Source organism: Macaca fascicularis, chromosome 18 (genome assembly GCF_037993035.2).
Source record: "Macaca fascicularis isolate 582-1 chromosome 18, T2T-MFA8v1.1".
Lineage (NCBI taxonomy): Eukaryota > Metazoa > Chordata > Mammalia > Primates > Cercopithecidae > Macaca > Macaca fascicularis.
The window spans coordinates 68,557,157-68,582,046 of NC_088392.1; the positions used below are offsets into that span (position 1 = coordinate 68,557,157).

General features: G+C 41.7%; 1 pseudogene; it reads left to right on the forward strand.

Annotated features, from left to right (window-relative positions):
* Window positions 1-864: 864 nt before the first annotated feature.
* LOC135968211 (nuclease EXOG, mitochondrial pseudogene) overlaps window positions 865-24,890 on the forward strand; it is a 38,718-nt pseudogene continuing 14,692 nt past the window's right edge.

Sequence of the window (24,890 nt, forward strand, 5' to 3'; positions counted from 1 at the left end):
TTTGAGAAATATGGTGAAAACTTGTCTTTATGCAAAATATAAAAGTTAGCCAGGCATGGTGGCATGCACCATAGTCCCAGCTACTTGGGAAGCTGAGGTGGGAGGGTGGCTTGAGTCCAGGAGGCAGAGGTTGCAGTAAGCCAAGATGGCGCCACTTACCTCCAGCCTAGGCAATAGAGCCAGACCCTGTCGCAAAAAAAAAAAAAAAAAAGGAAAGAAACATGTTTAAAAATAAGATGGAAGGATGAATAGAGAGATATGTGATAGAGCATTTATAGTAAAATGTTAACTGTATAAATGTCTAAGCGATGAGAATATAAGTGTTCACAGTAAAACGTTTTCAACTCTTGTGTATGCTCCAAAATATTTAAGTAAATCTACTGAGAAAATTGTATATAAAAATTATTATAAATGTGTAAAAAGAGACTCTGCCCTACCCAAGAAAAAACTAAAGGATATTTACCAAATTATTAAGAGTAACTGTGTTTGGATAGCATCATATGAGTAATTTTTACTTTTTCCTTTTTGTACTTTTTAGTATTTTACAAATGTTTAACAGGCATGTTACCCAATTCTAATAAAAACCATTTTAAAGAAAATAAAGAAACACAGCATCTTATACTTTACAATCTTACAGTGGAACAGGACATATGAGAGAGAATGAGAATTGATGGATAGAGGCAGACAGATAAAATGGAGAATTGGCCCTAAAACTGCCTCCATGCTTTAATAAATATATCCTGAGGAACTTAAAAGACCGCCCCTTTTCACTGAAAGGTCTCTACTATTAAAATATGTCTATTTTCCTTTTTTTCTTGATGATCAAAAAGACCACTTCTAGTGGAAGTCCTTTCACACTTCCTTATGTCCCGTTGCTTAGAGCTGAGCCAGCCCCTGGAGCCCTTGGCTGCCACCAACCACTACTATCCACTTCGTGTGTTAGTGGAGGCCTCCCAGTCCTGTGGAGCTGATGATCTGGTAAATAGCTCTTGAGGCTTTTTAAAAGCATATTCCTGGAATTCTGGCTCCCTACTGTTAAAATAAATAAATTCTCTACACCAGCATGCCAGAATGGAGTTGGGCTTTGGAGCTAAGGTCAAGGGTAGGGTCAATCAGCAGGGGTCTCACAAAACCCCAGAGGCTGACATTTCAAGGCAGGGTAACTTTTTAAAATGTAAAAGTAAGTGTTTGCAGATTCTGGAAACAAACAAACAAACCTGACTTGGCATCTTTTCTTGGGGGTGGAGGCAATCTGTAGTTATCAGGTGGTGAAATCATAATTAAATAAACTTCCAGGCTTTATTTAAGGAGGTAACTTTTCTGAGGTTTAACATTGTTTTGATCAGGTAATTTTCCGCCACAGAAAATGGGCTCATATCAAACAGAGTCCTTTTAATGCACAAACTTAAGCACAAAAAGTTGTTTCTAAGGTGGCATCTTTGACGAAAATGCTAGAGAATCAAAAGACTATAAAATTAGTATCAAGAAAATATTGAACTTCAATTATATAATTGGAACCATTTCAGTCTTTTGGTATAACACATTACCTGTAACTGCAACCTGGTTTAGATTACTTGAGAAAAACAAACATGTTCTCTAAGTTTGGTATGTATTAAAAAGATCACATAATTTATTTATTTATTTATTTATTTTTGATACGGAGTTTCGTTCTTATTGCCCAGGCTGGAGTGCAATGGTGCGATCTCTGCTCACTGCAACCTCCACCTGGGTTCAAGCGATTCTCCTGCCTCAGCCTCCCGAGTTGCTGGGATTACAGGCATGTGCTAGCACGCCCAGCTAATTTTTGTAATTTTAGCAGAGACGGGTTTTCACCATGTTGGCCAGGCTGGTCTCAAACTCCTGACCCCAGGTGATCCACCCGCCTCGGCCTCCCAAAGTGCTAGGATTACAGGCATGAGCCACTGGGCCCAGCCCTGGCCTAATTCTTGTACGTTCTAAGTGACCGCGCCCGGCCTAATTCTTACATGTTCTAAGTGAAATTAACACTAGCAAAATAATTAGTTTCCGTATAGATCTACAAAAATACATTTAATGCACAAATGCAGAATCACAGAGCTAAGCGAGAAAAGGCATTCTCGTTGCCCAAGTTTTTAGAGCACAGTCCTACATGATACTTCATTTAAAAGGTATCCTATAGTCAAGTAAGTTTGGGAAATGGTACATTTTAATACTTTACCCTTGGCCGGGCGCGGTGGCTGACGCCTGTAATTCCAGCACTTTGGGAGGCCGAGGCGGGCGGTTCACAAGGTCAGGAGATCCAGACCACGGTGAAACCCCGTCTCTACTAAAAATACAACAAAATAGCCGGGCGCGGTGGCGGGCGCTGTGGTGGGTGCCTGTAGTCCCAGCTACTCGGGAGGCTGAGGCAGGAGAATGGCGCGAATCTGGGAGGCGGAGCTTGCAGTGAGCCGAGATCGCGCCACTTCACTCCAGCCTGGGCGACAGAGCGAGACTCCATCTCAAAAACAAAAAACTTTACCCTCATCTTGAGAACCTACAATTCAAATAATCATATTAAAGGTTGCAAAAAAAATTCTATTGTAAGAACTTTGTTTAACCGGTAGTTTGTGAAACACACATGAGCATGTAGCACATCCCCCGCCCCCCCCCCTTTTTTTTTGAGATGGAGTTTTGCTCTTGTTGCCCAGGCTGGAGTGCAATGGCGCGTTCTCAGCTCACTGCAACCTTCGGCTCCCCGTTCAAGCAATTCTCCTGCCTCAGCCTCCCAAGGAGCTGGGATTACAGGCATATGGCACCACGCCCGGCTAATTTTCTATTTATTTTTAGTAGAGACGGGGTTTCACCATGTTGGTCAGGCTCGTCTGGAACTCCTGACCTCAGGTGATCTACCCGTCCCGGGCCCCCAAAATGCTGGGATTACAGGCATGAGCCACCATGACCAGCCTCCCACTCTTTTTCTTTTTTTTAATATCTATTAACATTTTGTAGAACCTCTGGGAAACTGGCCTCCAGACTGATGCCCTCATTTTTATAGAAAGAGAGGACACACAGATAAACTGATTTGTGTAACCAGTCTTTTATTTACCTAGACAAACTCATAGGTAAGTAAGCTACGAAGTATTGTTATTTTATTTATTTATTTATTTATTTTGAGATAATAAATAAATGAATAAATAAATAAATAAATAAATAAATAAATAAAACAGGGTCTCTCTCTGTTGCCCGGACTGGAGTGCAGTGGCATGATCTCGGCTCACCACAGCCTCTGCCTCTCAGGCTCAAGCAATTCTCCTGCCTCAGCCTCCCGAGTAGCTGGGATTACAGGCGTGCAGTACCACACCCAGCTAATTTTTGTATTTTTAGTAGAGATGGGATTTCACCATGTTGGCCAGGCTAACTCCTGACCTCAAATGATCCACCCGCCTTGGCCTCCCAAAGTGTTGGGATTACAAGTGTGAGCCACTGCACCTGGCCTATTTTTTTTTTTTTTTTGAGACAGGGCCTCACTCTGTCACCCAGGCTGGAATGCAGTGGCACAATCATGGCTCACTGCAGCCTCTACCTCCTGGGTTCAAGCGATCCTCCCACCTCAGCTTCCTGAGTAGCTGGGACTACAGGTACACGCCACCACACCCAGCTAATGTTTTGCATATTTTGTAGAGACAGGGTTATGCCATGTTATCCAGACTGGTCTTGAACACCTGGGCTCTAATATCCTCCTGCCTCGGCCTCCCAAAGTGCTGGGATAACAGGTGTGAGCCACCTTGACTCTTAAATCGGATTACATAAATCAAATAACTCAGCATCTGATGTAAATTGAACTATTTTGGGAAAGGGAGTAAATTAACTGTTAATGACCTAGCTATGAAAATAACACCATAAACGGCCCTTACAAATTCAGTAGAGTTTCCACTACCCCACAGAATCTTCTCTGATAACTCCCATTCAGAGTGATTTTGCCCTTCTCTGATCAATATGTCATCAAATTCTGTCTTCTATTGTTACCTACCTGCCTGGTGCGTAATCTTATATCCCTGAGCAGATTGCGAGCTCCTAGAAAGCTAGAAGGAATTCTAACTTTTCCTTAGAGTCACCTGAGGCACATAATAGTCTCAAGAAATAATTTTGAGGCCGGGCGCTGTGGCTCAAGCCTATAATCCCAGCACTTTGGGAGGCCAAGGTGGGCGGATTAGGAGGTCAGGAGATCTAGACCATCCTGGCTAACATGGTGAAACCCCGTCTCTACTAACAATACAAAAAATTAGCTGGGCGTGGTGGCGGGCGCCTGTAGTCCCAGCTACTTGGGAGGCTGAGGCAGGAGAATGGCGTGAACTCGGGAGGTGGAGCTTGCAGTGAGCCGAGATTGTGCCACTGCACTCCAGCCTGGGCAACAGAGCAAGACTCCATCTCAAAAAAAAAAAAAAAGAAAGAAAGAAAGAATTTTGAAAGGCTCACAAATGACCAATTGAATGGAACAGGGTCAGCATGAAGGATTATGGAAGGAGCCAACCATCCATATCCTTTCTGTCTTCAATGCAACTCTCCCTTCCCTCTCAACTTGTATGCTAGTAATTACCTCTTGGCAGTTTTTTCTAGAGGTCTACAGTAAAGGAGGCTGTCACTGCTCAAGGACACTGCTTGATCCTACCAAAATTCCAACGGATCTGTGTGAGGAGCTCCTCAAATCAGCAGGACATGCCCCTGTCCTGCCCAAAATCTGTTTGGAGATCAAATGCGCCTTACTCAATAATAAAATGGAAGCCTGAATTTACTTCTATTTGTTTGGTCTCTCATTAATTAGGTACATTCTCCAGAATACAAAGCAGCTGCTTTTTTGACCATTAAGCTGTATTCCTTAAAGAGAAGCGAATCCCAGAGTAGGAACAGTTCTAATGATTGTTTTAGTTTGTTTTATGGCAAGACTTTAGAGAAGTCGAAGAGGAAGAAAGGGACTCCCTATCCCTGCTTACTGCTGGCGATCCAGGCTGATGGTAGTTGGAGAGCAAGGTCTGTGCTGAAAAGATTCAAACACACCCATGACCCACAAACTGCAAACTGTCGGATTCATTGTTTTTGCCTACAGACAACTCAGTGAGTGCTCATTGTGCAGTTCTCAGCACTGCTTTAGGCGCCGTGGGATTATAGAAGAGGAATAAAGGTATGTTTCCTCCCTTCCAGGGATTTACAATCTAATAAGGTGAGACTAACATTGAAAGTAGCTGTGGACAATACAAGGCAGGCTATAAGATCTAGTGCTGACTTCAGGGCTTTGGACTTTAACTGTAACAGAAATTCAGAGGAGGAGGAAAAGTCACTAGGCGTTTCAGTCTTACAAGAAGACTTCATGAAGAAAATACAACAGGAGTTGAACATTAAAGGAAAGGGAAAGCATTCCAGGCAAAGGAGGCAGGTTGTCCTTTTCAGTTTCAGACAATATTGTGTTAATTATTTTACATGAATTATTGATTGCTACAAGGCGAAAAGGTACATAAGCACACACACTTTCAATCACTGGGCTACTGCTTTTTTTTTTTTTTTTTTTTTTTTTTTTTTGAGACGGAGTCTCGTTCTGTCGCCGGGGCTGGAGCGCAGTGGCCGGATCTCAGCTCACTGCAAGCTCCGCCTCCCGGGTTTACGCCATTCTCCTGCCTCAGCCTCCTGTGTAGCTGGGACTACAGGCGCCCGCCACCTCGCCCGGCTAGTTTTTTTATTTTTTTTAGTAGAGACGGGGTTTCACCGTGTTCGCCAGGATGGTCTCGATCTCCTGACCTCGTGATCCGCCCGTCTCGGCCTCCCAAAGTGCTGGGATTACAGGCTTGAGCCACCGCGCCCGGCCGCTACTGCTTTTTAAAAATTACCTTTAAGATATGCTTGTCTTAGTGGCCTATAAATAAATTTACTCAATTTTCCATTTTACTCATTTGGCATGCTCAGGTCAATAATTTGACGTATTGGCTTTAGAGTTATTAATTACATGGATGCAGTATTTTAACAAAAAGAAAAAGTGCTTACTATGTGCTAGGCCCTGTGTTAGGTGCCGGGGATAAAACAGTGCATATAAATAATCAAGATGCCTGTCGAGTTTAAAAGTGATAGCAGGCCAGGCGCAGTGGCTCATGCCTGTAATCCCAGGATTTTACGAGGCCAAGGCAGGCAGATCACCTGAGGTCAGGAGTTCGAGGCCAGCGTGGTCAACAGTGAGAAACCCCGTCTCCACTAAAAATACAAAAATTAGCCGGTGTGGTGGCAGGCGCCTGTAATCCCAGCTGTATAACTGTAATCCCAGCTGCTCAGGAAGCCGAGGCAGAATAATTGCTTGAACCTGGGAGGTGGAGGTTGCAATGAGCCGAGATCGTGCCATTGCACTCTTGCCTGAACAGCAGAGTGAGACTCCTTCTCAAAAAAAAAAAAAAAAAAAAAAAAAAAGTGCTAGCAGACACAGACATACAAAGAACAACATGATTATATTACAGTATGAGTCATCAGAGAAAAACATAGAGCTATAAAAGCAGGTATCAGAGAAGTCTAATTTACATTGGAAAGGCAGTGACAAATTTCTTGAGAATTTGATAATTTAGGCTGAGACCTGAAGTATGTAGGAGTTAGAGGTAGGGGACAGGAACTGAAAGGCAGCTAATGTGCTCTGAAGAGTAGAGCGAGATGAGGCTAGTCAAGTAAGTAGAGCTGGATCGTACTTATCTATTTATATTATAAATAAATTATAAATTATAGCAAGTTGAACTATTCAGCAGTGATGACATTTAATTTTTATCCTTTTATCACAAGCTAAAATGAGAATTAATTTCTCTTTACAATAAAAAGATTTGAGAAGATGAACTCAAAACAGAAATGCCTTGTATTTCATTCCATGTTGTCTTTCACACAGTAGCTATCTATAAGATACAAATGAAACGTTAAAATTCCAACTAAAGTGGTTACCTCTACAATTGTGAAACAAACTGAGAGAAATCAATCCCCCAGGAAGCAACATAGTGAAGTAGCTAGGGTGCATGGAATTTCGGAACCAGACTTAAGATCTTGAACTCCTGGGCTCAAGTAATCCTCCCACCTCAGCCTTTCAAGAAGCTGGGACTGTAGGCTACCAGCTACTATAGAAACCAGATTTCCTGGGTTGAATCTCAGCTCAAAAAACACCATCAATCAACTGTATATGATTGACATCTATGGACGACTTCCTCCAGCAACAACAGAATACACATTCTTCTCAAGTTCATGAGGAGCCTTCACCATGGTAGATCATATTCTGGGCCATAAAACACCTTAACAAATTTATTTTATTTTATTTATTATTGTTTTTTTGACACTGAGTCTCGCTGTGTCGCCCAAGCTGGAGTGCAGTGGAGCGATCTCCGCTCACTGCAAGCTCCGCCTCCCAGATTCGCGCCATTCTCCTGCCTCAGCCTCCCGAGTAGCTGGGATTAGTAAAGCCGCCAACCACCAAGCCCGGCTAATTTTTTGTATTTTTAGTAGAGACGGGGTTTCACCGTGTTAGCCAGGATGGTGTTGATCTCCTGACCTCGTGATCTGCCCACCTCGGCCTCCCAAAGTGCTGGGATTACGGGCGTGAGTCCCTGCGCCCAGCCTACGCCCAGCTAAAGTTTTTTTGTATTTTTAGTAGAGATGGGGGTTTCACCGTGTTAGCCAGGATGGTCTGGATCTCCTGACCTCGTAATCCGCCCGCGTCAGCCTCCCAAAGTGCTGGGATTACAGGCGTGAGAACAAATTTAAAAGAAAAGAAATCATACAATATCTGCTCTCAGATCACCATGGAATTACACTAGAAGTTAACAACAGAAAGATAACTGGAAAATTTCAAAACACATGGAGATTAAACAACACAAATAACTTATAGGTCAAAGAAGAAAGTTCAAGATAAATTTTAAAACATTTTGAACTAAATGAAAAAACAACTTATCTAAATTCGTGGGATGCAGCAAAAGCAATGTTTAGAAGGAAATTTATAGCATCGAATGCATATTTTAGAAAAGAAGGAAGATCTAAAATTAACAACCTAAGCTTCTACCTTAATAAACTAGGGAATAAAAAAAAAAAAAAAAAGCAGGCCGGGCGAGGTGGCTCATACGCCGGACGACGTGGCTCACGCCTGTAATCCCAGCACTTTGGGAAGCCGAGACGGGCGGCTCACGAGGTCAGGAGATCGAGACCATCCTGGCTAACACAGTGAAACCCTGTCTCTACTAAAAATACAAAAATTAGCCGGGCGTGGTGGCGGGCGCCTATAGTCCCAGCTACACAGGAGGCTGAGGCAGGAGAATGGCGTGAACCCGGGAGACGGAGCTTGCAGTGAGTGGAGATCCCGCCACTGCACTCCAGCCTGGGCGACAGAGTGAGACTCCATCTCAAAAAAAAAAAAAAAAAAAAAAGCAAATTAAATCCAAAGTAAGCAGAAAAAAGGAGATAAGTTTTAAAAAGTAGAAATCACTAAAATTGAAAACAAGAAATCAACAGAGAAAATCAATAAAACAAAAGCTGATTCTTTCAAAAGATCAGTAAAATCAATAAGCCTCTAGCCAGATTAAGAAAAAAAGAAAGAGGGCACAAATTACTAATCAGAAACGAAAGAGGGGTTATCACCACAGATCCTATGGACATTAAAAGGATAATCAATGAATACTATGACTTCAAATTTGATAACATGGATGAAACAGATCAGTTCCTTGAGAAACACAATCAGCCAAAGCTCACCCAAAAATAAATAATCTGAAACTTTTAATATATCTATGGAAGAAACTGAATCACTAATTAAAAACATTCCAGGCCAGGCACGGTGGCTCACGCCTGTAATCTCAGCACTTCAGGAGGCCGAGGCAGGTGGATCACCTGAGGTCAGGAGTTCAAGACCAGCCTGGCCAACATGATGAAACCCGTTCTCTACTAAAAATATAAAAAATTAGTTGGGCATGGTGGCGCGTGCCTATAATCCCAGCTACTCAAGAGGCTGAAGCAGGAGAATCGCTTGAACCCAGGCAGTGGAGTTGCAGTGAGCTGAGATCGTGCCATTGCATTACAGCATTCCAGCCTAAGCACCTAGAGCAAAACACTGTCTCAAAAAAAAAAAAAAAAAAAACTCCAAAATAGAAGGCACCAGGCCAAGATGGGTTCATTGATTCAGGAAAGAAATTATACCAATTCTCTACAACCTCTTTCAGAAGATAGAAGCAGAGGGAATACTTCCTAAGTCATTCTATAAGGCCAGCATCACCTTAAAACAAAACCAGACAAAGATATTACCAGAAAAGAAAACTATAGACCAATGTCTCTCATAAACATAGATACAAAAATCCTCAAAAATATTAACAAATTGAATCAACAATGTATAAAAAAGAATTATATACCATACCAGGTAGGATTTATTCCAGGTATGTAAGACTGATCCAACATTCAAAAATCAAATAATGTAATCTATTACATCAACAGGCAAAAGAAGAAAACTCATATGATCATATCAATAGATGCAGAAAAAATTAGTTACAAAATCTAACTTCCATTCATGATAAAAACTCTCAGTAAACCAGGAATAGAGGGGTTTGTCTTCAACTTGATAAATACTATCTACAAATTAGCTGAGCACAGTGGCTCAGGCCTGTAATCTGGGCACTTTGGGAGGTTGAGGCGGTAGGACTGCTTAGGCCCAGGGGTTCAAGACAAGCCTGGGCAACACGGCGAAACCCCGTCTCTACAAAAAGTACAAAAATGAGCCTGGCGTGGTGGTATGCACCTGTAGTCCCAGCTACTCGACACGCTGAGGTGGGAGGATCACTTGAGCCCGGGAGGTCAAGGCTGCTGTGAGCTGACATTGCACCACTGCACTCCAGCCCAGGTGACAGAGTGAGACCCTGTCTCAAAAAAGCAAACAAACAAAAAAGAATATCTACAAAAACCTACAACTAACATCAGACTTAATGGTGAGAAACTTGAAGCATTCCCACTAAGATTAGGAACACAGCAAGATGTCCATCTCATCACTCTGTTTCAACATTGTATTGCAAGTCCTAGCTAATACAATAAGCCAAGAAAAGGAAATAAAAGGCATACTAATTGGGAAGAAAGGAATAAAACTCTCCTTGCTAGCAGATGCAATGATGGTCTATGTATAAAGTTCAAAAGAATCAACAACAAAAAACCTGGAACTAATAAGCAACTACAGCAAGGGTGCAAAATACAGGGTTAATATACAAGAGTGAATCATTTTCCCATATACCAGAAATGAACAAGTGGAACTTGAAATTTAAAACACAGTATCAGGTGGCTCATGCCTCTAATCCCAGCACTTTGGGAGGTCAAGGTGGGTGGACTGCTTGAGCCTAGGAGTTTGAGACCAGCCTGGGCAACAGGCCGAAACCCTGTCTCGTGGTGCTGCAGGTGGTGGCGCACGCCTATAATCCCAGCTACTCTGGAGGCTGAGGTGGGAGAATTGCTTGAACCCGGGAGGCAGAGGTTGCAGTGAGCCAAGATTGCACCACTGCACTCCATCCAGCCCGGGCGACAGAGTGAGACTCTGTCTCAAAACAAAACAAAACAAAAAAAAAATGAACAAACCAAAAAAAACAGTATCATTTACATTAGCACCCCCCAAAATGAAATAATTAAGTTTAAATCTAACAGAATATATACAAGGTCTGTATTAGGAAAACTGCAGAACTCTAATGAAATAAATTAAAGAACTAAATGAATACAGAGGTTATTTCATGTTCATGGATAGGAAGACTCAGTATTGTCAAGCTATTAAGTTCTTCCCAACTTGATCCACAGATTCATTGCAAATCCAGTAAAAATACCAGAAAGTTATTTTGTGGATTTTGACAAACTGATCTGAAAGTTGATATGGGGGCCAGGCATAGTGGCTCATGCCTGTAATCCCAGCATTTTAGGAGGCTGAGGAGGGTGGATCACTTGAGGTCAGGGAGTTGATGACCAGCCTGGCCAACATGGAGAAACCCCGTCTCTACTAGAAATATAAAAATTAGCCAGGTATGGAAGCACATGCTTGTAATCCCAGCTATTTGGGAGGCTGAGGCAGGAGAATCACCTGAACCTGGGAGGCGGAGTCTGAAGTGAGCCAAGATCGCACCACTGTACTCCAGCCGAGGCAAGAGAGTGAGACTTCATCTTAAAAAAAAAAAAAAAAGTTGATATGGAGAGCCAAAAGCCAAAAGACCCAGAATAGGCAGCACAATATTGAAGGAAAATAACGAATTGGAGAAATGATACTATCTGACTTCAAGACTTACTACAAAACTGCAGTAATCAAGCCAGCATGATATTGATGAAAGAATAGACAAACAGATCAATGGAACAGAACAGAAAGCCCAGAAAGAGACCCACATAAATACAGTCAACTGTTCTTTGACAAAGAAGCAAAGGCAATACAATAGAGAGGAGATAGATTTTTCAACAGATGGTACTAGAACTGGACATCTGCATTCAAAAACATGAATCTAGACACAGCTCTTAACACCTTCCACAAGAATTAACTCAAAATGGATCACAGACTTGAAAAACACAAGACCATAAAACTCTTAGAAGATAACATAGGAGAAAATTTAGGTGACCTTGGGTTTCTTTTTTTTTTTTTTTTTTTTTTTGAGACGGAGTCTCGCTCTGTCGCCCAGGCTGGAGCAAGCTCCGCCTCCCGGGTTCACGCCATTCTCCTGCCTCAGCCTCCCGAGTAGCTGGGACTACAGGCGCCCACAACCGCGCCCGGCTAATTTTTTTTTTTGTATTTTTAGTAGAGACGGGGTTTCACCGTGGTCTCGATCTCCTGACCTTGTGATCCGCCCGCCTCGGCCTCCCAAAGTGCTGGGATTACAGGCGTGAGCCACCGCGCCCGGCCGACCTTGGGTTTCATGATAAATTTTTAGATGCAACACCAACGTTGTGATTCATGAAAGAAAGAATTGATAAGCTGGTTCATTAAAATTAAAATTTTTTTGCTCTGTGAAAGACACTGTTACGGGAATGAGAAGACAAGCCACAGACTGGGAGAAAATGTTTCAAAAAATATACCTGGTAGAGGATTGTCATCCAAAATATACAAAGAACTCTTAAAACTCAACAATTAAAAAAACCAATTAACTGATTAAAAGATAGCTCAAAGATCTGAAGTCACCAGAGCAAAGAAGATATACGAATAGCAAATAAGTATCCACATCATAAGTCATTAGGGAAATAAAAATTAAAACAAAAATGAGATACCAGTATACACCTATTAGAATGACCAAAATCTAAAACAGTGACAACACCAAATGGTGAGGAAGATGAGGAACAACATTAATTCTCATTTATTGCTGGTGGGAATGCAAAGTCATACAGCTACTTTAGAAAGCAGTTTAGTGATTTCCTACAAAACTAAATATACTCTTACCATACAATCCAGCAATCCTGCTCATGGTACTGATAATGGAGTTGAAAACTATGTCCACATTTTAAAAATCTGGATGCAGTAGCTCATGCCTGTAATCCCAGCACTTTTGGGGGGACCAAGGAGGGAGTACTGCTTGAAGCCAGGAGTTCAAGACCAGCCTGGGCAACATGGTAAGACCTTGTCTCTACAAAAAATTTAAAAATTATCTGGTCTCAGTGGTGTGCACTTGTAGTCCCAGCTACTCAGGAGGCTGAGGCAGGAGGATCACTTGAGCCTAGATGGAGGCTGCAGTGAACTATGATTGCACCACTGCACTCTAGCCTGAGTGGTAGGGCGAGACCCTCTCTCCAAAACAAACAAAACCGTACATGAATGTTTATAATTGTAGTCTTCTTCCTCCTTCTTCTTCCTCCTCCTCCTACTTTCTTCTTCCTCTTCCTCCTCTTCCTCTACTTCTTCTCTCCTTCCTTCCTTCCTCTTTTTTTCCTCCTCTTCTTCCTTCCTCCCCTCCTTCTCCTCTTCCTCCTTCTCCTTCTTCTCTCTCTTTTTTTTTTTTTTTGAGACAGGGTCTTGCTATGGCCCCCAGGCAGGAATGCAGTGGTGCAATTATGGCTCACTGTAGCCTCAATTTTCTGGGCTCAAGTAATCCTCCCACTTCAGCCTCTTGAGTAGCTGGGAAAACAGGGACACGCCAGCATGCTCAGCTAACTTTTGTTTTTTTTGTTTGTTTGTTTTTGTTTTTGTGTAAAGGTAGGTTTTGTCATGTTGCCCAAGCTGGTCTCAAAGTCCTGGGCTCAACAGATCTGCTTACCTTGGACTCCCAAAGTGCTGGGATTACAGGTGTGAGTCACTGTGCCAGGCCAGTAGCTTTATTTTTAATTGCCAAAACTTGGACACAAGCAAGATGTCCTTCAGTAGGTGAACGGATAAATAAACTGCGATACATCCAGACAATGTAATATTATTCAGTGATGAAAAGAGATGAGCTATCAAGCTATAAAAAGATACGGAGTAAATGTAAATGCATTTTACTAAGTGAAAGAAGAAGCCAATCTGAAAGAGCTGCATGTTATAAGATTCCAACTATATCACATTCCAGAAAGTCAAAACTATGGAGACAGAGTAAAGATCAGTGGTTGCCAAGGGTTGAGGGGAGGGAGGGAAGAATAAATAGAGCACAGAGGAGTCTTAGAGCAGTGAAACTACTCTGTATGCTACTATAATCATAGCTACATGTCATTACACATTTGTCTAAACCTAGAGAATTCACTCGAAGAGTGAATCCTAATGTAAACTATGGACTTCTGGATGATAATGATGTATCAATGTGGGTTCATCAGTTATCACAAATATACCACTCTGGTGGGGGATGTTAAAAATGGGCAAGACTATACACATGTGGGATCGGGGGTGTATGGGAAATCTCTGAACCTACCTCTCAATTTTGCTATGAACCTAAAACTGCTCTAAAAAATAAGGTTTTGTTTGTTGTTGTTTTACCAAATAAAGTAGGCAGATTTTTAAAAAAGGTCTTTTTTTAAAAAGAAAAAAATTATTGGACTATGAAACTCAGATAATTGGCTTCCTATTCACAACAGCCAAGGCCACACTTGGAAAGATCACCTTGTTCTCAGAGGCACACTAGAGTTTGGAGGTTAAAGAAATTTAGAAGGATAAGGCCAGGGCCAGGGCCAGGCCAGATGTGTGTTCCCTTCTATGTTGCAATTTGTTCCTCAAATTTCTTACTAAACTAAAACTAAAAGCATAGTGGTCGATAAATGGTTGATTTTATACCATAAACTGAAGCATGGTCACTAAGAGAAATTTAACTCCAAATTCAACATTTAGTTGTGTGCAAAAATAAAATAATATAGTCATAGAAGACTAGAACGTTTCAAAGTCAACTTATGGATGAAAATGACAAATTCCACTCATTCATTTATTTTTGCATCCTATTGAAACTCTATTAAAACAATAATAAAGGGTGTTTTTTGTTGTTGTTTTTTGTTTTTTGTTTTTTTTGAGATGGAGTCTCACTCTGTCACCCAGGCTGGAGTACAGTGGCATGATCTTGGCTCACTGCAACCTCCGCCTCCTGGGTTCAAGCGATTCTCCCATCTCAGCCTCTCAAGTAGCTGGGACTACAGTCGTGCACCACCACACCCAGCTAATTTTTTTGTATTTTTAGTAGAGATGGGGTTTCACCATGTTGCCCAGGATGGTCTTGATCTCCTGACCTCGTGATTGGCCCACCTCACCCTCCCAAAGTGCTGGGATTACAGGTGTGAGCCACCGAGCCCAGCTGGGATTTTTTAAAAGACAGAAATCCATAGGGATATAAATGACCAGAAAGGAGACAACAGGAACAAAACTTTGGAAGCTGGAAAGAGACAGATATATGACAACGGATCTAGCAGATCTGAGAAAGCTAATGTCTAAACTAGCAAACAGGAAAGCCTGGAAGCAAACACATATACAAGGATTTTCCAAAGACTTAGGAATTGGTGGCATCAGGTGTAGTTGGAAGTGAGGGCTCAAAATAGAAGGCTAAGCTGAAACTCTGTGAAGTAGTTACATTCCCAGATCTCCTCTTCAATTCCGCAAACAAAGCTGGATGACTGTCTTTTACTTCGCAAAATAATGGAGATTTATTCTTTAAAGGTGAAACAGAGGTTCCTGGCCTGTGAGTACAACAGGCACACCTGTAGTTGGGGGTGTTAGTCTAAAACAGAAGTATTAAGTGAATACTTGTAAATTTTGTGCTGAATCCTGTAAGCCCTCTTCCTCTTTTAAGCTCACAGGGCACTACATCTAGCTATTAACCTCCAGGAAGGTGAATGGAAGACCTTCTCTGAGGAAAGTTAACTCTCCAAGGGGAAACACCTAAAGGTACAGATAAAGGGATTCCCCAAATAATTGATCCAGCCAGATCATCCTTTATTAAAGCCCTACCCATGTGCTCAAAGATTTCTGTTGACTTCTTAGTGGTCCTCTTTTGAATGTGAACTTATAACCAAGGACCACCGAATACTGGAGAAAAGTCTCTGGTACAAAAGGTAAAAACCAAAACAAAGTGGAAAAAGAAATATGGAGAAAACAGAGCTATTCATGATGTTATTAGTCTGTTTTAACACTGCTACAAAGATATTAACTGAGACGGGGTAAAGTATAAAGAAAAGAGGTTTAATTGACTCACAGTTCTGCATGGCTGGGGAGGCCTCAGGAAATTTACAATCATGGCAAAAGCGGAAGCAGGTATGGCTTAACATGGTGGCAAATGAGAGAGTGCGTGTGAAGGAGGAAATGTCAAACTCTTATAAATCCATCAGATCTTGTGAGAACTCACTATCACAAGAACAGCATGGAGGAAACCACCCCCATGATCCAATTGCCTCCCATCAGGTCCCTCCCTTGAAGGAGGGAATTACAATGGGGATTACAATTCAAAATGAGATTTGGGTGGGGACACAGAGCCAAATCATATCACGTGGAAATGAAAATGTCAAATAATAAATCAATATCTTTAGAGAGATAAGAGATGCTATTGAATACATAAAAGAACAGGATCACATAAAGACAGCTCTTGGAAATTAAAAATGTGTTCAGATAAATAAAAACGTAAGTAGAAACACTGGAAAATAAAATTGAAAAAGTCTTACAGAAAGTAGGGTTAAAAAAAAAAAAGAAATGGAAAACTGAATAGAAGAGTTAGGAAAATTAAAGATCAGTCCTTGAGATCCAACATACAACTAATAGAAGTTCTAGATAGGCCGGGCGCGGTGGCTCAAGCCTGTAATCCCAGCACTTTGGGAGGCCGAGACGGGCGGATCACGAGGTCAGGAGATCGAGAGACGATCCCGGCTAACACGGTGAAACCCCATCTCTACTAAAAAATACAAAAAAATAGCCGGGCGAGGTGGCGGGCGCCTGTAGTCCCAGCTACTCGGGAGGCTGAGGCAGGAGAATGGCGTAAACCCGGGAGGCGGAGCTTGCAGTGAGCTGAGATCCGGCCACTGCACTCCAGCCTGGGTGACAGAGCAAGACTCCGTCTCAAAAAAAAAAAAAAAAAAAAAAAAAAAAAAAAGTTCTAGATAAAGAAAGGAAGAAAATTATCAAAGAAATAATTCAAGAAAAAATTCTAGAAATGAACGATTCAAATTTTCAGTTGAAAATATCCAACACTATCAATAAAAATAGACTCACCCCAAAGCATATCATTTTGAAATGTATTACAATAAAGAATAAAGACAGGATTCTCCAAGCTATTAGAAAAAGCAGGTCATATGCAAAGGATCAAGAATCAGAATAGGTTTATACATCTCATTAGAAATAATTGGAATCTAGAAGACAATAAAGAAATACCTGCACATTTTTGAAAGAAAATTATTTCCAAGTGATAATTATAGACCAAGCTAAACTATGAATCAAATAAGAGAGTCAAATAAAGACATTCTAAATCACAAAAGGTCCTTCAAGGCTTTATCTTTCATGTATTCTTTCTCAGGAAACTCAGAGAATGTGCTTTATTAAAACAAAGGAGTAAGTCACAAGCAAGGTGTAAGAAACAGGAAACAAAAGGTCCAACATAATAGAAAAGCCAACAGAATTCTCAGAATGATGGTGAAGAAATATCCCAAGACAATGCCTATCTACTGGGATAGAGGGCAATTGGTCCAGATTGGAACAAGCCAGAAAACAGAGAAAGCTTCTTAAGAAGATTAAATTGATGAAACACCTGATACATGTGAATGTATTAAGAGATTTAGACAATTAGTGGAGATTTGGGGGTTGACTTAGAGAAAAAATATTCATATATAGACAACAAGGCAAATGAAAGACATTACACAATAATTAATCCTAAAGAAGATAAAGAGTCATACAGAAAAGACTAAATAATTATAGTTTCCCATATGGCTTAGCTGCGAATAGTATTTACATAGTCATAATATGTATACATATAGTTAGATCCATATTATTTATATCATTATCCTCGTTAGAGCTATCTTATTTATATAATGATTTTTATAATATAATACTTATATAATTTATATATTTTTTGTTTTTGAGACGGAGTTTCACTCTTGTTACCCAGGCTGATGTCCAGTGGTGCTATCTCAGCTCACCACAACCTCCACCTCTAGGGTTCCAGCTATTCTCCTGCCTCACCGAGTAGCTGGGATTATAGGCATATGCCACCATGCCCTGCTAATTTTGTATTTTTAGTAAAGACAGGGTTTCTCCATGTTGGTCGGGCTGGTCTCAAACTCCCAATCTCAGGTGATCCGCCCGCCTCGGCCTCCCAAAATGCTGGGATTACAGACGTAAGCCACCGCGCCCAGCCATTTATATATTAATAAGTAATATGGATATAACAAAAATTATAACTGCATTGGGAAGATGGAGGATAGGAAGAATGCAAGTATGTTGTGGCAACATGTGGGGGAGGGGAAAGATCTAAATCTTTGTCTTCTTTCATGAAGTTTTATTCATAATGTCTAAAACTGACAAATCATAAAATAGCAGTATAAGTGTATTATTTAGATAGAGGTAAATATCAAAATTATTAGATAACAGAAGTGGTAAAGGATAGCTGTTCTTCCTAGTAAGTCTTGAGAAAGAACTACTTGGTTCTTTCAAGTAATAGGCATGTATAATTTTGATAAAAGCGAAAGTAAAGAAGTTTAGGCTCGGTGTGGTGGCTCACGCCTGTAATCCCAGCACTTTGGGAGACCGAGGTGGGCAGATCACGAGGTCAGGAATTCGAGACCATCCTGGCCAACATGATGAAACCCCATTTCTACTAAAAATACAAAACATTAGACGGGTGTGGTGGCGCATGTCTGTAATCCCAGCTACTCAGGAGGCTGAGGCAGGAGAATCACTTGAACCCCGGAAGCAGAGGTTGCAGTGAGCTGAGATCAAGCCACTGCACTCCAGTCTGGGTGACAGAGCGAGACTCATCTCAGAAAAAAAAAAAAAAAGTTTATACTGGTGCTGTGGAAAATACAAAATGAACAAGATCCAGTGCCTCAAACTGCTTATTGTCAAGCTGGCAGAAGAGGGCTTTTGGGTGATGGTTAATGTGATGTGCTCTGAGAGATTACAACGAAAGCTATTGGAACCCTGAGGAGAGCGAGGTTACACACTTTGGGGATAAAAATATTTCTCTTGTCTGGTGAGGAAAGTATGGTATGATTTCATCTGATGTAGTGAAAGCAGGATGTACTGAGAAACAAGGCCAGGGAGGGAAATTGAGGACAGACCTCTGGATGACCTTGAACACCACATTAAAGCTTTTGCACCCCAATGGAAAATTGTTAAGTATTTGGAACAGGGGGTTGATATGATCTTAGCTGTAATTTAAGAAGATCATCTGGAAGTAATATATAAATTGGATTGAACAGAGAAAAAAAGAAGGCAAGAAAATGTGAAAGAACCTAATTCAATAACCCAGGGCAGAGGTATGAGAGTCTGAACTTGAACTGGGTTGGTAGAAACAGGAGGGCAGGGAAGGAAAGGAGATATTTCGGAGACAATAATTAAACTCACTTTTCTTTTTTTTTTTTTTGAGACGGAGTCTTGCTCAGTTGCCCAGGCTGGAGTGCGGTGGCGCGATCTCGGCTCACTGCAAGCTCCGCCTCCCAGGTTCACGCCATTCTCCTGCCTCAGCCTCCTGAGTAGCTGGGACTACAGGCACCCGCCACTACGCCTGGCTAATTTTTTTGTATTTTTAGTAGAGACGGGCTTTCACCGTGTTAGCCAGGATGGTCTCGATCTCCTGACCTCGTGATCCACCCGTCTTGGCCTCCCAAAGTGCTGGGATTACAGGCGTGAGCCACTGCTCCCGGCCTTAAACTCACTTTTCATAATTTATCTATTTCCTTCTGCTTTACTCCTGTTGGAAATTCTTAATGGGGACTGTGGCTTTAATTGGCTGATTATAAGGAGGCCAGGAGCCAAGCAAACCACATTGATTTGTAGCTTATTTAAAAAAAAAAAAAAAAAAAAAAAAAGTCAACTAGTTCATAAGCCTTAGAACATTCTGATCTTGGTACAAATGTTTGATGTAATCTCATTTTCTAGCATTATATTTCATTTCAGTTGATTGCTATATTGTTGACTTGGGACTTCAAAAATAACTTTGTTTTACTTTTCACCCTCTCATTATTCTTATGAGCCAAACTGTTTTTTTTTTTGTTTGTTTGTTTGTTTGTTTGAGACGGAGTCTTGCTCTGTCGCCCAGGTTGGAGTGCAGTGGCGTGACCTCAGCTCACTGCAACCTCCGCCTCCCCAGGTTCAAGCGATTCTCCTGCCTCAGCCTCCCAAGTAGCTGGGATTACAGGCGCCCACCACCAAGCCAGGCTAATTTTTGTATTTTTCGTAGAGACGGAGTTTCACCATGTTGGTCAGGCTGGTCTTGAACTCCTGACGTCAAGTGATCCACCCGCCTCGGCCTCCCAAAGTGCTGGGATTACAGGCATGAGCCACCACTTTGGCGAGCCAAACTATTTTTAAATAAATTAAGAAATAATAATAAATTAGCAAAATCAATTACGTTCAATCACTACAGTGATTGCACAGCCGGTCACACTAACTTCAGTTTCTTCCATATTCCCATTCTACCTATCATTCACAACATTGTCAGATTCTTGTTCCTATTTAATATTTAACCACCCACTCGAATTTAATGCCTGCCCCAACAAAGCTACAAAGTTTCTGCTTGACATTCAAGGCCTCCAAGACCCGGTTCCATTCACTTGTGCACCTTTCCCTTCAATGACGTCTAACACTGCACCTCCACTCCATCCTGCCTGTCTCTTTACTACCCGCTACCCTCATCACGCACATTTGCACCTCAGAGTTTTGCTTTCTGGCCTTTCCTACTTGGAATTCCCTCCCTTAATCTTTACCCTTATTCGGATTCTTACTTGCCCTTTGAAGCAATGTTTTTCCATCTCTCCTTTCCTCTGAGAAAATGAGATCAGGCAGAGTCTTCCCCAGTATCAGCAAAGGTGGTCAGTAGCAATTCAACTTAATTCCGAACAGTTTAGCAAACCCAGGAGAAAGACTACATATAGTCCGCCATGGTTCTGGAAAAAGACCCAAGGTTGACTCACTGACCTTGATAGGATCACATGGTCACCCCTGAACCAATCACAGCACTTCTGGCTAATTAGGCCTGGGTCACATGATCAAGCCTTGAACTAGCAGGATGGGGCCAGTCTCACACAGGCGCAGGCCAAGAATAGCAATCAGGGAGTTGTCTCCTGAAGGGGAGGAAATTATCCTGGGCAGACAAAATGAGTGAATGTCCGCCATGCATTTTCTATCTCACATACCATTTAGAATATTATAGAATCTCTTTCAAATACTTAAATAAGATATACTTTCTTGAGGATTCTATTTAATTTTCAAGCAAGATGTTAAAACCATGTATGGGCAGGATGTGGCATCTAAAAGAGTGGAGAGTTATCTTTTTATTTTCCTTATGTAAGCATTGTTAGTCAGGTCAAGCATAACCTACAGTAAAATAATATTGCCTGACAGCTGGCACCGGGGCTCATAGCTGCAATCCCAGTGTCTTGGGAGCCTGAGGCAGGAGGATTGCTTGAGGCCAAGTGTTCCAGGCCAGCCTGAGCAACTTAGTGAGAGCGAGATCCTATCTCTAAAACAAACATTTATAAGAATAGGAATATTGCCAGATTAATCTTCCTCAGTTATTGATTGACACAGATTTGAAAAGTACTGATTCATAAGCGTCTTAACTAAATCAAGCATTTTGTCCTTGTTTCCTGTGCCGCTAGACACTGATGAACTTCAGGAATGAAGCACCCTTTGGCGCATTCAAAATAGAAAACAAGTTTGGTAGTAAGTCATAATGACCATAGTTATAAAAATAAACAGTAATTTAGCTTTAGCCTGGGTGTAATGGCTCACCCCTATAATCCCAGCACATTGGGAGGCCAACTTGGGCAGATCGTTTGAGCCCAGGAGTTGGAGACCAGCCTGGACAACACAGCAAGATCTCCTCTCTACAAAACATACAAAAATTAGCTGTGTGTTGGCCGGGCGTGGTGGCTTACGCCTGTAATCCCAGCACCTCGGGAGGCTGAAGTGGGCAGGTCACCTGAGGTCGAGAGTTCGAGACCAGCCTGACCAACATGGAGAAAACCCCGTCTCTACTAAAATTACAAAATTAGCCGGGCGTGGTGGCACATGCCTGCAATCCCAGCTACTCAGGAGGCTGAGGCGGGATAATGTCTTGAACCCGGGAGGCAGAAGTTGCAGTGAGCAGAGATCGCACCATTGCACTCAAGTCTGGGCAACAAGAGCGAAACTCTGTTTAAAAAAAAAAATTAGCTATGTGTGGTGGTGTGCGCCTGTGGTCCCAGCTACTTAGGAGGCTGAGGCCAGGGAATTGCTTGAGCCCAGGAGGCGGAGGTTGTAGTGAGCTGACATTGCTCCACTGTACTCCAGCCTGGCCAATGGGAGTAAAACCTTGTCTCCAAATAATAACAATATAATTAATTAATTAATTAAACTAAAGAGGAGAATGGCGGGGATAGGAAAAGAAGGGGAAAAATTGGAACTTTGAAGTCAGAGTACTCCAAATCCATTTTCCCACCACTTACTAGGTATAACTTTGGCAAAATTTTGCACTTTCTCCAAGCCTCAGTTTTCTCTATGTGTAAAATGAGAATAACAACTCTACATAGGTTGTTTTAAGGATTAAATGAGACCATGCATGTGAAATATTTAGCACAATACCTCAAGTAAAGTCAAGTACTAATTATCAACATATATATATATATATGATTTTATTTATTTATTTATTTTGAGATGGAGTCTCACTCTTTCACCCAGGCTGGAATGCAGTGGCGCGATCTCAGCTCACTGCAACCTCTGCCTCCAGGGTTCAAGCGATTCTCCTGCTTCAGCCTCCCGAGTAGCTATGATTACAGGTGCATGCCACCACGCCCAGCTAATTTTTTGTATTTTTAATAGACACAGGGTTTCATCGTGTTAGCCAGAATGGTCTCGATTTCCTGACCTTGTAATCTGCCCACCTCGGCCTCCCAAAGTGCTGGGATTACAGGCATGAACCACTGCCCCTGGCCCATTATTATTAATATTAATTCTTCAGGTAAGTTATTTGAAGGAAATCATGAACCATCTAATACTTTGAAAGCAGGATTAGAAACAAATTGAATGGGTTAGGCCGGGTGTGGTGGTTCATGCCTGTAATCTCAGCACTTTGGGAGGCTGAGGCAGGAGGATCACGAGGTCAGGAGATCGAGACCATCCTGGCTAACATGGTGAAACCCCATCTCTACTAAAAATACAAAAAATTAGCCAGGCATGGTGGTGGGTGCCTTTAGTCCCAGCTACTCAGGAGGCTGAGGCAGGAGAACAGTGTGAACCTGGGAGGCAGAGCTTGCAGTGAGCCGAGATCGTGCCACTGCACTCCAGCCTGGACAACAGAGCACAACTCTGTCTCAAAACAAACAAACAAAACACTTGACAGTACATTTGCAGCATAAACCAAGATGGGTCTGGCTAGATTCCTGAGCAAAGAGGTAGAAGGGTCCCTTGTGGATGTCAAGGGGTGAGGGTCAGCCACGAATGCTTTTGTAAAATCAGGGATTGTTGTGTCTTCCTCACATCTGTATCATGTATGCCTGTATCCCAGGACACAGCTGTGGAATGAGTGGAAGAATGACTCTAGGATACACTCATAAGGACATATGTCCATTCAGATATCATGAAGTGATTCTTTAAGTATCAGAATTTTATAAACCATCTTTGGGCTGGGCATAGTGGCTCACACCTGTAATCCCAGCAATTTGGGAGGCCGAGGCAGGCAGATCATCTGAGGTGTGAGACCAGCCTGGCTAACACGGCAAAACCCCGTCTCTACTAAAAACACAAAAATTAGCCAGGCGTGGTGGCACCTGCCTGTTATTCCAGCTACTCTGAGGCAGGAGAATCGCTTGAACCTGGGAGGCAGAGGTGGCAGTGAGCTGAGATCACACCACTGCACTCAGCCTGGGTGACAGAGCCAGAATCCATCTCAATAAAAAAAAAAAAAAGTATTTTAGAAACAATCTTTAATTTCTGGAAAAGGACGGATTGTGATAACCATACCTGTCTTTGTAAGTGATCACCGAATGTTCTAGCAGCATATGGATCCCTAAAAATCAGCCAGTCAATACCTTAGCCTTGGTTGCTATGTTGCTGCTGTTTCCAGAATACCTGAGCTCTGGACAAGTATGCAGCCCAATGGGCTGTGAGGCCGGGATCAGATTCAAAGGATGATTCATTTTCAAATTCAGTTTGGCTGATTTGCTGAATATGTGTAGAGTGGTCAAATCAAAGCATCTTTGGGTAGTTTTAAGTACTTAGGCTTGTTTTCCTTGTTTCTTTCTTTTTTAAAAAAAGTGCCGGCTGGGTGCAGTGGCTCATGCCTGTAATCCCAGCACTTTGGGAGGCTGAGGTGGGTGGATCACCTGACGTCAGGAGTTTGAGACCAGCCCAACGAACCTGGTAAAACCTTGTCTCTACTAAAAATACAAAAATTAGCTGGGCGTGGTGGTGGGCGCCTGTAATCCTAGCTACTTGGGAGGCTGAGGCAGAAGAATTACTTGAATCCGGGAGGCAGAGGTTGCAGTGAGCTGCAATCGCACCATTTTACTCCAGCGTATGCAACAGAACAAGACTCCATCTCAAAGGAAAAAAAAAGGTGTTACCCTAGTGTATCTTGTCTACCTGTTCAGATCGCTTGCTGGCTGCCATTTGTGAAAATTACTTAAATGTGGGCTGAGACTGTTTGCAAATAAAACAGTAGTAACAACAACAAATTTTAATCAATAAGGACCACATACATTGAGAAGACAATATATAAAGACATGAGAAAAAGAAGTAAAAACACTTAACAATTACCTAAGTGCTGTGTAAATAAGGTTTAAGAATAGTCATGGAGACTGAGCTATATATAAAGTTTAATAGGGTGTGATGACAGAGGTATTGCAACATGCATGAAAAATTACTTTTTAAAAAAGTAATTTTTAAAACAAAAGATATATTCTATAACTACTATACATTAGATTTTGGCTAAAAGTATTGAAAAACAGAAGGCTAAAAGAGAAACTGTATTAAGAAAATTAATATTATAAAAGAAGATAAATAGGCTGCAAATAAAGAAATATGAGATTAAAAGATGTCGATGAGTTTTTGCTGAACCTGAATTTTTGCAGAGGAGTGGTGAGGTGAAGGTGTTGGGAAGGGGTGGAGGAATCTCTAGCCCTCCATATCAAAGAAAAGCCAGGATTTTAAGCCCAGAGCCTGGAACTCTCTTGGGACTCTATAATGACCAGCATCTGCCACTGTAATTACAAAACGTGTTACCTGACCAACTTCATGCTACAGTGTTAGCTTATTGGTGTGAAGCAAAACAAAATTTTACTTTCTTAACATCCTTTAAATAGGTGTTACTTCCCTTAAT